This window comes from Anser cygnoides, chromosome 2 (genome assembly GCF_040182565.1).
Source record: "Anser cygnoides isolate HZ-2024a breed goose chromosome 2, Taihu_goose_T2T_genome, whole genome shotgun sequence".
NCBI classification, from domain to species: Eukaryota; Metazoa; Chordata; class Aves; order Anseriformes; family Anatidae; genus Anser; species Anser cygnoides.
In genome coordinates this window covers 60260912-60277921 of record NC_089874.1, presented here as the reverse complement: position 1 = coordinate 60277921, position 17010 = coordinate 60260912, and the positions used below count along the sequence as shown (strand labels likewise).

The following is a 17010-nucleotide window of genomic DNA, read 5'->3' as shown; positions in this document are numbered from 1 at the left end:
CCTGGGCAAATTTCATTCAGATTCTTCCCTGTTGAGCCAGCTGGTCACAATATCAGTCACTAAGACTGATACAAACAGAGCAAAAACTTAAGTCTTATTGGCAAAAAAAGTCTTATAACCACTAAGAATAAAAACACATCAAATCACTAATATGTTGGGAAAAAAAAAGGTGCCTTATACTTCACAATACTTATCTCTGTTTAATTCACATGCATGATTTATAAGTGTGCTAGCTGCGAACTGCATACTTCTAAATCTGTTCTGAAATGCAAAGTAAAATTAGAAAAAAAGACAAAACAAAATGATTGGATCAGATAGGCAGATTTGTTGCTTGAAATTAAAAAATACCCCAGGTTATAGGGCACCATATGTATTAACACAATCTTTCCAAATTCATTACTGTCTGCTGTCTTTTCCTGTGGGTTGCTTTCCTTTGATTTCTTTCCCCCGTAAAGACTGAAAAACAACTAGACCTAAAGCCTGGTTAATGATGATCTGATCTGTTCCTGATAGGTTAAATAGCTTGTGGCAACAATAATGCAGGATCACAAACACAAAGGCAATCAGCTAGGCAAAGCAGTACTATTATCATCCTCGTGATTAAGATCCTAAGTGAGAAATTATTCTATGGAGTACATTGAACTACTGATCAAGTGTAATAATTGCTTGACTCCAGAGGAATTACATTTGCTTACATCTTTCTGATGCAGATAAACTGAATTGCCAAAAGTTACAAAAAATATTTAAAACATACCCACATACAACAGGATCAGCAAAGATGAGAGTGACAATTTCTACTGAGGCAGCACCTCGGTTGCACTTCACACACATCACCCACATACTCCTGACTCCTGCAAGTAGATTATCTCTGCTCCTGCTACGGTATTTATCTTGCTGTTAAGTGTAACTCCAATTAAATGTTTTTACTATTACTTCAACAGATTAAAGCCTGTATCTAAATAAAACAGCTTTCCACAAGGAAAGCGGTGATTCATAGTTTCTTACCCTGGAAGAAACAGACTGTAATGGATAACAGGACTGTAGGATTTGGGTCAAACTGCCCGATTCCTAACAGCCCCTCTCTCCATCCCTCACAGAAGTTGCTGTCTGGGGACAAGCAGCACGAAGCTGAGGGTTACTGAGCTAGAACTTATAATACATTTTAGCGGCTTTTCGTTTCAGAGCTGATGTGTCCTCTGAGGTTAAAATTTATAATCCAGCCATTATCCAAGACTCTTTAGATTTAGTAACTGAACTTTACAGTGAAAAACACATACCCAAACAAACAAACTATGCTGTTAACACTACATCTAAATACTTATTTTAATCAGATGGTCTTGGGATTCTTTCTATTCCTCATTTTAACTTTGACTCTCTTACAAACTATCTAAACACAAAATAGAACAAATTTTATTTCTTAAAAAATAGAAAGCGCCACATACTTTTGAAGTCTCCAAATCAGTAAATATACTGTGGAAGGAGAGGGAGGGTGTTAAAAACAGCAATACACTTACCCTTTCCAAATCAGAACTCCTGCCCAATTAAACTAATATTGGTAGAAAATTCAGAGTAAGCTTGTTTTGCAATCCTGCATGTCCTTGTGCTTCAAACTGTAGAGCAGGAAAAGCTGTAATAATTATGTCAAAATAAGATTACCTGTGAAAGAATTAACATGGGGGAAAAAATCTCCTGTGGACTGTTTGTAGCAATAGTAGGGAAGTTTGAACACTTACTTTGAGCTAAGTCTACATTCATTTTTTGCCCATATTTTTCTTCAGGAATTCAGTAGCACTAAATCCAAAACAAATATTAGCATAGTGACTTCCTTCTGTAAAACACTTGTTTCATGAAACCTGATTTAGAGCATTCGTATGCTCAAGATTTGAAAAGGCAGGAATATGCCCAGAGGAAGATAATCAGCAAGTCTTGCTGTGTTGATAACAAACCCTATGACTTCCTCCACTGATACTGTTATTGGCAATAGAAACCTTTATGGGGAGGGTATACAATGCTTTCTTTCCCCTCTTGCTGGTATTTCAACAAACAACTCGGTAAAGCAAATTACAAACATCTGTAATGGCTGTGCTTTGCATTATGATTTATTTAGTTCATCAAATAAGAAGTCGCTACAACTGCCACAGAAAAATGCCAAAATATTCTAATTTAGAGCGCTAAAGCTAACCATGAATTCCAGTGGCGCAACCATTTTCTTCACACTTTTTGCTTTATCTCATATCAATCCCAACAGATGAAAGTTTCTTTAGAATCAAAACTAGACCTATGTATCAATGTCAATCTATACAGGAACTAAGCTCAAGGAAGAACATATTTAATATACATCTACTGCAGAGATGTGCCTTCTGTTTTCAACTTATGATATGCAAATGAAAGACAAAAAGACTGCATCCGGTATTTTACAATTAGCATTTTAAAACGAGATTAAAGGACTTGAGTAGAACGTTCTTGAAAGCGCCACGTTTTGATCACCGTTCCCATTCCTGGAATCCTATTTATCTGCACAGCATACTTTCAGGTTACGGGATGCCTCGATCCAGAATTTCACGTTCTAACCCAAGACAGATGTTTTCACAAGTAAAAGGAGCAAGGAAAGCTCTGTACAGCCAAGAAGGACTTCAAGTGTGAAAGGTACTTTATAAAACTTTATCTTCAGCTTTTACAGTTTATTTTAGGTTTTACACCTGTCTCATAGTAGCAGTAAAACTGCATCATGATTCCTTCAAGTTTTCTTTTTACCTTGACAAAATACAACAGCACAACTCTGAACTGCTGCAGTACAAACTACTTCAAAATCCACTACCCCTGTTCGAATCATGTAATCACAGCATTATCCAGCTGTCTGATTTTCCAAGAAAAAACATTCATAGTGACTTGAAAAGCCAAGCAAAACCACACCAGACCACATGCCCTGCTAGTTATGAATCGGTAGTGCTAGGATTTCATTTTAATATAGGCAGTTCAGAACAGCAGACATTGTACTGAAGCGACACTAACTCGATCTGTGTTTCTGACTATTCGGTTTCAGGTATTCATACATCTTATTTAATGAAGGCTTCATTCTCTTACCAGCTGGATGAAGTACTCTTTACACACAGTTGATTTGCTTGACATTAACAGATTAGTATATAAAGAAAACAGAATTATATACAAAGCAGCAAACGCTGCTGAGGGGAGGCTCAGCTCTTAAACCACTGAAAGGTTACGTGGGTCCTTCAGCCCTAGCTTAACTAGCAGGTACCAAAAACACACAGCAGCATTTTGAGCATCGTTTTAAAAAGGGATTATTGGTTTTGGTAACCAGTGAAGGGAAAAAAAAAAAAAAGAAGAAAAACAACTGACATAACAGAGACAACTTCAGCTAACAAATTATTCAACCAGATCTCGGATCTCTGGTTAGTGGATTCCGATCTTACCAGTTCTGATACCCAGCAACTATTAGGAGACAAATGTGTTCTCTCCCAATTAGTTTGTCCCTTGTTGCAATCTAAATGTTATTGCAGGCATTTTTAAAGATCAATGTACTGTCTTATTTCTTGTTTTGTTCTTCAAGAGAGAGAGACAAACCAACTCTTCAGATCGGCAGCCAATTTAATTCATTTTCAAGGTAATGCAGGTACAATTTATATGTACGGCATACACCACAACAAAACCACAGTGTGATGCCAGGGCAATCTTTAAGAAAGTTTTCCCCTAAATCTCCACAGAAAGCAGCCTTAAAAGAAAGCAGGGATTAGAGTGAGCTGGAAGGTAGGGAGGGGACTTACCTCAGACCCAGCCAAGCGGAAATCGGAGCGGTAATTCTACAAGTCGGCAGAGTACACTTTTAGAGCTATAATGGTGTGAAGAAGTGCTGGGCAGCATTGCCTGAAGGCAGCACTAATACACTGATGACTAATGACTGGGCCACGCAGACAATGAATTTGGGGGCTGAAAACTAACAGAAACCGCGCAGCACCTTGACAAATGGGCTTTCAAAATTTCATTCATTGAGTAACCTTTAAGCACAAAATTGGCTCAAGTTCTCCTGGGAATAACATGACACATGTTGTTGGACAATAAGTATTTTCCTTTTTAATTAAAACTATTACACCAAATGCATAAACATGATTACAGGGAGTGAAATATAAGAGTTAACTCTTTCAGAGCTAGAAAATAAGGCAAGAACCAGAATGCGAGGTGCAACACCCACTGTTCGTTCTTAAGGGTCAACAAATCCCAGGGTTAACTACCTGATTCACTGAAATTCACCACTGGCAGAAAACATTTTCCCTTCTTTGACACTTAAAGGAGAATAAGAACTTCAAAGGTATGTTTAATGAGCTGCTACAAATACAATTGGTTAAAAGAGGCTCAGAAATTATGTACTAAAAGCTATGCTGTGCTTAGAATTACGACAGGAGAAGTCTCGATCTAAAGGGCCTAGTCAAAGTCAAGCCCCCATAAAACAAATCAAGCCTCACATAAACTTTGTAACCTTGTGTACTGACAAACACATTAAAACAACAGAATCACTCTTTAAAGGGGCTCTTTTTTCAGCGTAACTCGCCTTCCAATTTGGAAATAGCAATTTTGGCTATTTTTACAGATAGAATGAAATATCTAAAGTGTCTCTAAATTAACAAGTACCACTTGCCCTAGACAGCATCGCCTTTAGCAGCTCCTAAAAACTTCAGAAAAGGATCTTAAAACAGGAAGCTTAGTGAGCTCATAAAACTGTTGTTGGAGCCAGGAACACATAGCATATTTAATCTGCAAACTGTGAGAGTCTACAATGATTTCAGCAAGATCTGAGGCATGCCCTCAAGGTTTGCTGGGATCTGGGATTAGGGAGTTGATAAGAACCCTCTACTGCCCATGGACATGTTTTTCTTCTGCAGTTAAACACAAATGCATCGAGACGTTTGACTGCTGCTTGGCGTTACTGCTCAAGTTATATAAAAGCTTTGCAGCTCCTTTTGCTGTCAATATATCAAAGTTAAAAAAAATCATCAAAGTGTGAAATTTCATTTAAAGTCTTTGCCAGTCTACAGCTCTATTTCACAGACCTATCAAATAAAAGTAAAGATGAAAAATACACTGAAAGAACTTGAAAAGTTTGCAGCAGCACCCATGCCCTATTTTTGTTTATTCTGTCTCATTTTATTTGATTTTCAAGTATAACAAATCAATTGCCTTATAAAAATGACAAAGTCTAAAGGGAGGATGTCTATAAAACCTATGCTTAAAAGACAACTTGAAATCATTATTACAGCTGAACCTTTTGTTGAATAAAAAGCTTCCTCTGTAGCCATTTTAGCATTTTAATTGCCTAACTGCAAGTTGGCAGAAAATTTCCTGAATCTTCCAAAACAATCAGAATGACTACAGAATATGGGTGCCAGAAAAACTAAAGCCTTCTTCAAAGTATTCTTTAGCTAGGGATTTACAACAATTGCATAAAGAAGAAAAGTCTGACTTTTAAGATAATCTACTATAGTCTAAAAGCATTAACATTCCATTACTAAGGTTTTCCTGAGGATTTCATGACTCATTGATTCACTCTTCCTTCAAGTCTGCTTTTTCTTTGTACATTACTGTCTCTATATAGCTGAGTGCATGCAACACTGAGCATTAAACTGCTTCCTTCCATAACTCCAAATAAATCCTGCTTTAATAACCATCAGATTCCTTATTTATCTGGCAAAGATGACTAACTTTTCACTAACACTCTGCAACACAAAAACATGCCATTCCTTGCTTGAATACACAGGATGAAATTCAAACACGCTGCAGAGTGCAGGTAATGAAATAGCTTTTCCAAAAACGAGGCAGGAAGTGTAACTGAAACTTCTGAGGGTGGGTATCAAATGCACATATTTATCACGTTAAAAACAAATAAATAAAAAAATAATTAATCCGCGAGATGAACAAATTCTATCTCAAAACTTCAACAATTTGGTTCCTCTAGCACCGATTCCAAAACAAACAGAAATGATTTACAACGGTCAATACTTTAATTTCTCAGTTACAAAATGTTTTTGTGTTTGAAAATACACAATGTACCTTTCACAGCTGAAGATTACTTATAGCCGTAAATGCTGTCTTGGCCACTGCGCGCGTTCTCAAGCCAAAAACATTACTCCACTTAGGCAGGAAAATGCAGGTGATGTCTTTGTTTTGTAGTACTTCCGCAGAAATGCCTTGGAAAACAGCATGTCATACCGAAAAGCATGTGCAATTATCTGAACGCAACCGTGCATTCATTCAGGCACCTTAAGCCACAGTTTTACTTCCACTTCTGCTTAAAAGAGAAAGAGTGTGCATACGCTAAGGGAGCGCACTCCTTACTCATTCCTCTTACTCATTCAAAATCACATAATCCCGCTTTTAAAAGAAATAGTACTCCCCCTTCACACAGCCTTCTCTCATAGTTACTATTATTTATGTTTTTAAAATCGGGCTATACACCAGGCTGATAGTATTTACATACTAGCTAGTTAAACCCAAAGCTTCATTGTATAAACAGACTCTCAGGAGGCTGCCTACAGTTTACATTGTTAGGCTCATTCACCATTACTTTGACTATATATTTCCTCAGCTGAAACACAGTGGTGTGGTCACAGCAATTTTTACATTTTAAGGTTACTTTACTTTTAAAACACAGCATTCGTCTTCCTTCAAAATAATCGTGACATATATAATTAAGAAAGTGTCAGATCATCATTAATTTTTAATAAAGGACCTAAATGAAATAATTATAGGAATCAATCAGTGAGGCACCTTTCCAAATTACAATGCAATTGCACAAATATTCAAACTACTTAAGGCTAGTTCCTGCAGATTTCACTACGTAACCTCGCTCAACACCAAAAACAGTTTTGTAACGCGGAGGGAGGACGAACTTGCTGATTTCTCACTATTCTGCTGACTTCAGCGGTTTCAGAACAGGTACCCGCAGCATGCACAGAAAGAGGGGGCAGCGGTGCCCTCTTAAAAACGTTTGTTAATTTAATTAGCCGCATTATCTCAAGGCCTCTGAGAAACTCCGCTTCCAAGTTTTTCCGCAGCACGCACAAAAGAAACAAAGTATGCACGTCGAAGCATAAAAATCATGTTTATTGAGCCTTGCAAATCAAGCGGGAAGTGGCAGGAGTGCGACGGCGACGAGCATCTAGCTGTGGACGGCTAGCTAATGCTCCCTTAGTTAAGTGGCCTCTAAAACGTGACACTGTATATCAAGTGGACAGCTATCCGTACCTTTGACTAAAAGGCTCTCTGAGATCCATACAGCCCATCATTTCAAACTGAAGTGGCAGCTGGAAAATGTGGAACAGCTGGCAGGGAGCTGAGAGAAAATGTTTTACATAAATATATCTACATACGAACTGGCAGAAGGCCACGGACGCTGTACCCAAAGGACCGAATCAAAACTATGCACCAAAGGGTTAAAAAAAATAAATAAAATAAATGGGGGGGGGGGGGGGGGGGGTCCTTTTACCTTTTCTCTTCACGTGGTGCGTGAGGATTTGGGAGTGGGCACGGCGCCGGGCAAGCTCGCGGGGAGGAACAGGAATTGTTTGTCAAGGGCCCGGCTTGAGGGCTCCCTAAAAGCGCCGAGCATCCACTTTCCTCCCAAGTTTTCCTCCCCGACTTTAACTTCTCCTCCCTGACTTTCCTCCGAAGGCCGTTCCCCCCCCGGCCCGACCCCGCGGGGCGCCCACCCCACACACCCCCCAAAAGAAAAAAAAACCACACACCGGGACGGGACGCAGCTTCCCTTCGCCCCTTGGGCTGTGACAGCGCCCCCAAACCCTCTTCACCCCCCTTATTCCACGTTGAAGTTTCCACACACACACACACCCCAGCGCCAGCCATTTCGGGGCCGGACCCCCCGGGCCCTGAGTGAGGGGGGGGAAGAGGAAGGGGGTCGGGGGGCGGCGAGGGGGACTCGGAGCCCGGCGAACAAAGAGCTCGCCGCCCCATATGGGGGGCGAACCTGCCGCCCACGACCCCACAGCACCCATGGGGTCTCCCCCCTACCCCCCCAAAGGGTCGTAGCGGGCAGGGGAGGCGGCGGAGGGCCGGGGGGGGGGGGGGGCGCTGGGTGCTGGCTCGCCCCCCACCCGCCTACCCCCCTTCCTCCGGTGTTTGGGGGATCTGGTAAACCCAGCTCCCAGCCTGAGTCACGGGCTGGCATCGCCGAGCCGCTCCAAGGAAAAGAGCGGGGGGGGGGGGGGGGAAGAGGGGAAAGAAAAAGCAGAAAAGAAGAGGGAAAAGAAAAAGCCGCCGCCTCGCACCCAGCAGTCCGGGGGGGGGGGGGGGGGGGGGGGGGACGGGGACGGGACACCCCTCGGTCCCGTCGCGACCCCCCCGGCGCTGTTTTGTCTCGGCGCGGCCGCCGAGGAGGGAAATAAAAGCGGGGCGCCGCGGTACTCACGTGTCGGAAAAGTTGTCCCTCGCCTCTCCTCGCCGCCAAGTTTTACAGATGTTGCAGCGCCAACACCGCCCCCTCCTCCTCCTCCCAGCGCTGCCCCCTGCCTCGGAGCAGGGGAAAGGCTCCGCTTCGGGGACGCGTTCGGGACGATCCCTGCTCCTCAGCGCCCTCCGCTAAACTTTCCCCCCCTCCTCCCTCCGTCTCCTTGCGGCGCAGGGGGGTCTGCTCTCCCCTCCCCGCCGCCCCTCGGCCGGGGTGGGGTGGGATTGGGGTGGGACGGGGCCGGGATTTGGGTGGGACGGGGCCGGGATGGGGCCGGGCGGGCTCCCCGAAGCGGCGGCGCTGCCGGGGGCGGCGCCCCGGGGTGCGGGTCGGGCCGCGGCCTGGCGGGCTGCGAGGCGCTCTCTCGGCATGACACCCCCGCTCCCCCTTCCTCCTCCTCCTCCCCCCGCCGCCATCCCCCCGGCCCGGCCCGGCCCGCCCCGGCGGCGGCCCGAAGGCGGCGACAGCCCGCCCACAGCCGGGAGGCAGCGCGGGGCGACGCCGGGCACCCCCCCGGGGCGGCCCCCTCCTCACCCCCCTCCTCCTCCTCTTCCTCCTCCTTCATCCTCCAGCTCGCCCTGCGTCCCCAGCTGCACCCCTTCCTCCCCCCCCCGGCCCAAAGGCGAGGATTTGGGGGGGGCAAAACGCGCCCCCCCCCCCCCCCCCCCCCGGTGGGCTGCAGGCTGACAGGAGCGGGGGGCTTGAAGGCAAAGTTTCGCCTAAGCCGTGCGACTGGACTTGAAAACAGCGATTTTTGTGGGACCACACGGAGGGGAAGAGTGGCATGGGTGCCCACAGCTCCTCCCGGCCTCCCTGCACGCCTCCCCCGGCCTCAGACGCAGCAGCTGTGAGGAAGCCGAAAGAGCACCGGACTTATTCCTTCCCCTATTCGCCCTCCTTCGGGAAGCACTGCGACCTGGCGAGTGACACCTTGGCTTTTTCTAGCGCTGCAGACCGCTCCCCCGATGCTAAAAAAAAGTCTCAGAAAACATAAACGAGACATTTTCACAGCCATTTTCCAACAAGCCAAAGGCGGGGCCAAGGAAAAATGTATATATTTAAGTTGTTGCCATCACAATGTCAAATGCTTCATAGGCACCTTTGTTCATAACCTGGCTGGCAACAGAGCCGAGCAAAGATAGTTACCGATGCCGGTGATTCAACAAGGTACCCGAGCTAGGACTGCCCCAAGCAAGTCCCACAAAAATCAGCGGTGCTCGAAGACAGGCCCATTCACTCCCTGAAAATGAACGACTAGCCTTTGACACCGTGCGTTTGATGAAGCTCCCGTTCATATTGCCGTCAAAAAGGTGCAGCGTTTTATCACAAAACAAAGCCATAGTTATTTTGTTGTTTGGGGCGCCTTGGTGTGTGATTTTTTTAGAAACCAAGAGAAGGCAAGCCTACCTGACCCAAAGGCCACCACCACGTGTCTGAATTTCCTGTTGTTTTGTTTTGCTTTGCTTTGCTTTCACCTGGAAATGTTCTCTGGGTGAGGAAAGACAGCTTTGGAGAGATGCCTGTAATTCAGGGGTGCCTCAAGCCCCGGCCGTGCCAGGCATCCTGGTTTGCGAGCCCACTTCACGGTGCTGGGAGCACCCTGGCTTTGAGGACAGACACACAGCAGCTAGATGCCCTCATGACCAGCGAGAGGTGCGCGTCCTCCAACCTGCCTCACACACTAGGGCTAGCAGATCCCCAAAACCTGGTTCCCGGGCACTGTGGGGGATCATGGCAAGCACTGGCACTTGCTGGAGAGGGTGGCAGTCTGTGAACCCAGCACCACAACACCGCAGCCAGCAATCTGACTGCGAACCAAGGGGCAAATCATGGCCCTGCATGTGCAACAGCAGTGTCTGAAAACAGACACCAAGAGCTGACACTCTTCCACCTTTTTCTTCTCACAGGACTTCCTTTTTGAGTCCTGGTATATTGTTAGCTGCCTTGTGGTACTGCGATAGTTATATGGCATTGAGGACGTTTTGGTTTAGATACACATCTATAAACAGGAGGGTGTTCAGGTAAACCTGTAGTCACTTTAGAGGTCAGTTTAAGCTATATGATTCTTTCAGATCATAGTTCCCTTTTTCCTTTTCTCTATATTGCCTATTCCTTTATATTGTTGCAGTCATTTTTTTCTCTCAAACGTTTCCTTTTCAGTTTGGATAATGAAAGCCTTCAAAAGTAATAGGGGAAATTAACTTACATACAAGGTGTTACTCTATAAAAGAAACAAATTAATCTGCTTATCAAACGATTTATAATTCAGTATTGATGAACTTAAGATATTAATTTTAACAATAGATAGAGAAATGTCTGAATAGGGCTATGATTTTAAAGTTGAGGACAGCCCTTCAGATCAGTATGGCCCTCTTAGACTTCTGAAAAAAAGAACTTCCTGTTTCCTGGGAGTGTGGACATCTTGTTATATCATAAAATTATATTTCATAGGGTTGTTTTTTGTTGGTGGTGGTTTTGTTTTGTTTTTTTAATTTCTGATTCATACCAGCTCTATTTAAGGCACACATTTCTGATTTAAACAAACAAACAAACCCCTTTCATTACACTCAAATCCTATCAAAATTAAGACAGTCAAGAAATTTTAAAAACTAAAGAGCAGTTACAATGATTTGAGCTCTGCTTATGTGGAGGAGAAAAAAAAAGAAAAAAACACTTCTGATGTATTTCTGAGCAGTGAAAGTCTTGAGAGAAACAGAAAAAACAACGGAGGTTTCTGCCTGTGCCTGTCTGAATGGTCAGGCCAAGCAGAAAATAAAAAATGAAGGAGAGAGGGTGACATTTGCCATTTGAAATGTATTGTAAATGTTTCAACACCTTGACAATGAAGCACGTAACAGAAGCTTAGAGCATCCAAGACCCTTCAGCTAAACAAAATGAAAACGGGCAGCTCTGTTGAGGGAGTTGCCTTTCTTAAAATCTTTCATGTCTGCTTCAGAGGAATCGAAATTTTAAGAGGCAACAGCAAAACAAAAAGTATATATTAACAAAATGCATTGATTTTTCCACACAGCTGGACTGCCCCTTCAAGAGAAACTGAACCGTGAGACTTGTCTACGTTGTTTCCCTGCAAATGGGCACTGGCTCTTACAGCAGACCTGATAGTCAGTGCCCAAACCCATCTCTCTGATGGAAGATACCACAGCCACAGGACATTTCTGCCAAAACTTGTATCACGCACAATCCTCATGCATTTCTTCAGTCTACCTTATGTCCCCACTTCTTCTCTGACTATGCCTTGAAAATTACAGGCTGTGCGCTCATGTTCCCCTATAGCTGCAGGTAACCTGCCGACATCAGTTTCAATGCAAGAGACCTGACATTAAGTCACACCAACAGCTGGTCTTCTCACTGCCCCCAGCAGCACCACCCTCCACGTTCTCTCCAATGCCAGTGAGCATTTGGCTTCTGAAGATTGCTGTCTTCGGTATTCCTGGTACCCACTACCCTTTGGAGCACTGGCACCCACTTCCCCATTGGCAGCCAGACCCTCAGCTGCTGTTTCTGGTTATCCAGGTAAGTGTCACCCCCCTAGCAGACAAAACTATCAAGACAGTTACTTTTTTTTTTTTTCCAAAAAGAAAATACCCTATTGGAATGAATCGTATGAAATGGGCGCATCTGCTGTGCTTTCTCAGGGTCTCGCTGCAATGACCTCAGGGAGCACAGGTGAAGCACTGAAGTATGGAACCACAGCACTGATTTCTGGTCATTTTTGCAACATCCATGAAGCTATATCCATCTGGACAGATCGGAGAGCTGGGCGATCACTAACCACATGAAGTTTAACAAAAGCAAGTGCCAGGTCCTGCACCTGGGACGGGGCAACCCTGGCTATACATACAGACTGGGCAACGAGACACTGGAGAGCAGCCCCGCAGAGAGGGATCTGGGGCTTGTGGTTGACAGCAAGGTGAATATGAGCCAGCAGTGTGCCCTGGCAGCCAGGAGGGCCAACCATATCCTGGGGTGCATCAAGCACGGCATTGCTAGTCGGTCGAAGGAAGTGATTGTCCCGCTCTACTCTGCGCTGGTGCGGCCTCACCTTGAGTACTGTGTGCAGTTCTGGGCACCACAGTACAGAAAGGATGTAAAACTGTTGGAGAGTGCCCAGAGAAGGGCTACGAAGATGGTGAAGGGCCTAGAGGGGAAGACGTATGAGGAGTGGCTAAGGTCACTGGGCCTGTTCAGCCTGGAGAAGAGGAGGCTGAGGGGAGACCTCATCGTGGTCTACACCTTCCTCGCGAGGGGGCGTGGAAGGGCAGGTGCCAATCTATTCTCCTTAGTCACCAGTGATAGGACCCGCTGGAATGGTGTCAAGCTGAGGCAAGGGAGGTTTAGGCTAGACATCAGGAAGAGGTTCTTCACTGAGAGGGTTGTCACACGCTGGAACAGGCTCCCCAGGGAAGCAGTCACTGCACCAAGCCTACTGGAGTTTAAGAAGTGTTTGGACTGTGCACTTAATCACATGGTCTAAAATTCTGGGCAGACCTGTGTGGTGCCAGGAGTTGGACTCAATGATCCTTATGGGTCCCTTCCAACTCGGAATATTTTATGATTCTATGATTCAGTATCTATCTCAAGAGAACTTGGCCGCACATATTGCAAACTGTTGCATGACTGTCTAGCACAGCACAGAGGTCTCAGGAGACAGCTGGTGGAAGAAAAACAGGGGTATGAGGTGGTAGCATGAGAAAATCCTCCAAGTCTGCAGGAGGAGAAGCTGGGGATACAGGGAAGGGTGCATGGCCTAATGTGGGATATAGAGCTGGTACACAGAGGTTAACAAATTTGGGAAGGACATAATCTTGCTAGATTTCAGTGGGAGAGGGACTGATCCCTTGTGATCAGGATTATCTTTCTACTCTAGCAGATCATCTCTCATCCACCATCCTTTCTTTGGCTATTTAATCTAAGTAATCTAGCTAGCTATTTATACCATACCCATCACTAGGTTTGAATGCCTTGCAATAAAATGAAACAGATCAAGGACTAGTGATATTTTTTACTCACTTCCCATCTTAAATGCATAAGTGTAACCTCTTCTTTATTTATCTATTTTAACTTTGCTGTGATTGCTGAAGGAAAAGTAATGCAAAGAGCTGGGGTTTACACATGGACCAAAAATGCATTCATTTCTGCAGGATTTTTTGTACTTGTGGGCTGGCTACAGAGAAAGCCTGAGCTCTCCAGTTCTTCAATATAAACTTTTGCATAAGATATTTTACCCTCTCTAATTTAATATATAGTTGCATTAAAATACTTCATTTTTATGAACATTGATTTCACAAGAAGAAAGTTTTCTTCCAAGAAATTTAAACTTTTTTTGGGGGGAGGAAGGAAGGGGGGGTGACACTTTGGTATATGAGCGTAAACATATCAAGCAAACAAGCAGAGGGAGTTTCCTATGTTTGCTATTTAAAAGAACCTCTACATACTAATTAGCAGGTAGGAAACGTACAGGGAAAAGCAGAGTCTAACAGGCTGCTTCCAATAAAGACACCAAAATCATAGAATTCCACTCAGAAGAAGCATAAATAATCTGTTTATCTCCTTTTTGCCATGCTATAATAAGAAATGAAATTGCTAATGGTGCTGATATTTAGGTTGTTATAATTAGCTAGATCATCATTAACATCCCCTTGAAATGATCTGGGATACTTGCGACCTCTCTCAAGGGAACTGTCTCAGCTTCTCTCCTGACTGAGGTGCTGGACTTCATGGGCAAGGGTTTGGCAGCATTTTGCAAGGTGTAGTCACAAGCCCTTGTACAGGGCATGGAGTTTATAGAGACTCTTCTGCTGGCAGAATTTAAACCAGTTCCTTGAATGAAATAATCTTTATCAGAAAAAAGACTGTTTTCCTAGTATATCCAATCCTACTTTAACATTGCCTAGTACAGTTGTGTCTGTCATGGTGGGAAATATCACATATATAAAGGATCCGTCAAAATGTCTTTTTTTTTTTTTCTTCAGCTGTTGATGCAGTGAATTGGAAATATGCATTCTGAGGTGAAACATGGCATTCAGGCACTCCCCGAGGAAATGACTAGGTTTTTCCCTAAGCTTTAAATCTACTAGCCCATATTTTAAAGTTAAAGCATTCTCAAATACCACAGAAATCTTGCAGTCTTCAGACTTTTCATCAGCTTCTTAAACAATTATTAATAGGTAGTTGATACCCACTGTCATAGTTCAAATGAACGTACAAGGGATTCATTTGCTTTTTTCTTGATGACAACAGGAAAAATGGGTAAACATCTCCTAAGCAATTTAATCTTGGCCCTACATATGTATAATGAGCCACTTAGTGTGCATTTCTGACATATCTTTTCATAAAGTTTTAATGCTCTACTACTACAGTAGTGTCCCCAGTTAAGGTTGTCCTGAGTAAAGCGTGACAATAGTGTCGGTATGTTAGTTAGCTTTCCGTGTGCTTTCGGGCATCCCTGGGAATTGCTAGTTTATCCTCTCTGGCCACCTGGGTGCAAACTCAAATCACATCAGGAATCTAGCCGGTTTACTGGCCTTAATCTGTCCTCGATGGACATTTGTCCCTACAGAAATATACAGCGCAGCATATTTGATGGTATCTAGACAGGTGATATCTAGGATTAGTGAATCTAAGGCATGAATTTCTCATCCTCCAAGACCTCATGTGATCTATCTATCTATATCTACCTCTCTTAATCACTCAGTCTCACATCCATCTGTCCACACCACTTGCTGGCTTAGTCCTGTTGTGAACAGGGCACTGAGCTGCACACCCACCAATTGGATCAAATAAATGCATATATATTGCACCAGGTGATACTTTGGAGGGATTGTCAGTGACTTTGTTCCCACCCTTAACCCTGGCATCATGCCCCAAACCAGGTGACTGTCCAGAAATACAGTAAAGCTAGATTTACAGCTTCTAGTAATGGATGAACAATGCCATGCAACAACATAAGGCTATTCTGTTGGTAGGAAGTTAGTACATCATGAAATGCTAACAAGCTTGAACAGTCAGAATTTATACCAGATGAGAGATTTTCTGTTCGCCTGCAGCCAGCGTATCTGTATTTGGTTAATTCAACAGAAAGGTGGTCAAGTATTCACAGAGATCAAGCTGCTGCTGGTGTGAGGCCCAGCAGCGTGTAGAGCTCTCATTAATGACAGAGTAGTCACATGCACAAATATGTACATATGCACACATACAAAAATGCTTTTGTAGCCTCTCATCTTTCCTACAGTTTTTTTTCCCTTGCTGGTCATTTACATCAGACAATTTGAGCCCTCCCTTTTCCTCTCCTGCAATGAAGAACATTCACAAGAGCCTGTGAGGAACTGGCTGTTCTGAACCTGAAATATCCTCCCTCTTTTTGAAAATAGCCTTATATTTAGTTCTTTGGTACTACTTTTTAAAAAATGTATTAGTCACAAAACAGCAGATGATAAAAACACAGTAAAGTTGAGCTCCCTCTGTCTAAATTTAAGGCCCTGGTATGAAAGCCTTTAGTTTTCAATATTACACCTAGCTAGTTACACAAAGTGAGATAAGCAAGCTTTGTTTCTTCCTAGGACCTAGCAAGCAAAGGCGCACAAGAAAGGCTGAGAAACCTGCAGATATTTGGGGAAGAAGAGACAGTGATCTTCCTACCTTTCATCACACAAATTCACAGAAGTCTTCTGTGGAAGTTTGGAGAGGAGTCCCACGGTGCAAAACCTGCCTTCTCCAGCTGTGGTCTGGCTGTGATCCGAACCCCTGGCACTCTGAAGTCAAACCTGGTGCCAGGTGGTAGTTAACAATCAGTGAGCTTCCCAGCAGTTTTCAATGTCCTTCAGCAGCTGGGGACACATATGGGCCTGTAGGTCTTAAATTAAAGCATAAATTATATTTTGCCTTAGCAACTTTTTTTTTTTTCCCATTTTTTGCCAAATATGAATCCTGCTTCCCAAGTCCGTCCCAGATTTCACTCCATAGCACTGAAGTCAGTGGAATTTTTGCCATGGGTTTGGATGGGCATGAGGGAATGCAGCTAATTCGATTGAATTTACTGGAATTACCCCCACACTTAAAGCAAATGTCAATGTTTTGTATGTTTGCAGCATTTCATCCTAAGGAAGCTATTTGGAAAATAAGGAGTAAAGGAGCATTTTCCTTATGAAATTATGACACTTTGTCAACAGGCATCTAATTTGTCAACTGTTGGCAAGAAAATCTGAGAACTACCTAATAAATTGGAAGAACTGTGTGTTATTTTGATTGAACCTAAAAGGTTTCAGTCCTGCAGTGCTCAAGCAAACAAAAAGTCTGTGAAATTTTACTTGAATAAACATTGCAGGCTGGTGCTAACTTGTTATTGGTACTGACACAGCCCAGCAATTGGCCAACCAAGAGAACACCAGACAAGGAAAACAATGTAAGATGTGCTATAATATATAGTCCTGCATTTCACGCCAGTAAGACAAAACCAAACACAAGTTTTGAAAAAAAAAATCACAAGAATTACAGTTTTTAGGTTGGAAATATACAGT

General features: G+C 43.7%; 1 protein-coding gene across 8 annotated transcripts in view; it reads right to left on the bottom strand.

Moving 5' to 3' along the window:
• The window catches only part of GLI3 (GLI family zinc finger 3), a 217767-nt gene extending 201475 nt beyond the window's left edge, over window positions 1–16292 (bottom strand). The window contains exons 1-2 of one of the 8 annotated variants that reach the window (XM_066992190.1): window positions 8435–8805; window positions 7255–7342 (exon numbers count right to left, since the gene is read on the bottom strand). The gene's annotated coding sequence lies outside the window, so the exon portion shown is untranslated. Of the gene's footprint in view, window positions 1–6060; window positions 7229–7254; window positions 7343–7495; window positions 8053–8434; window positions 8806–9880; window positions 10021–16132 lie in introns of those variants that run through there. The other 7 variants (XM_048046386.2, XM_048046387.2, XM_048046391.2 and 4 more) reach the window with 7 other exon arrangements.
• Between the last annotated feature and the right edge of the window lie 718 nt (window positions 16293–17010).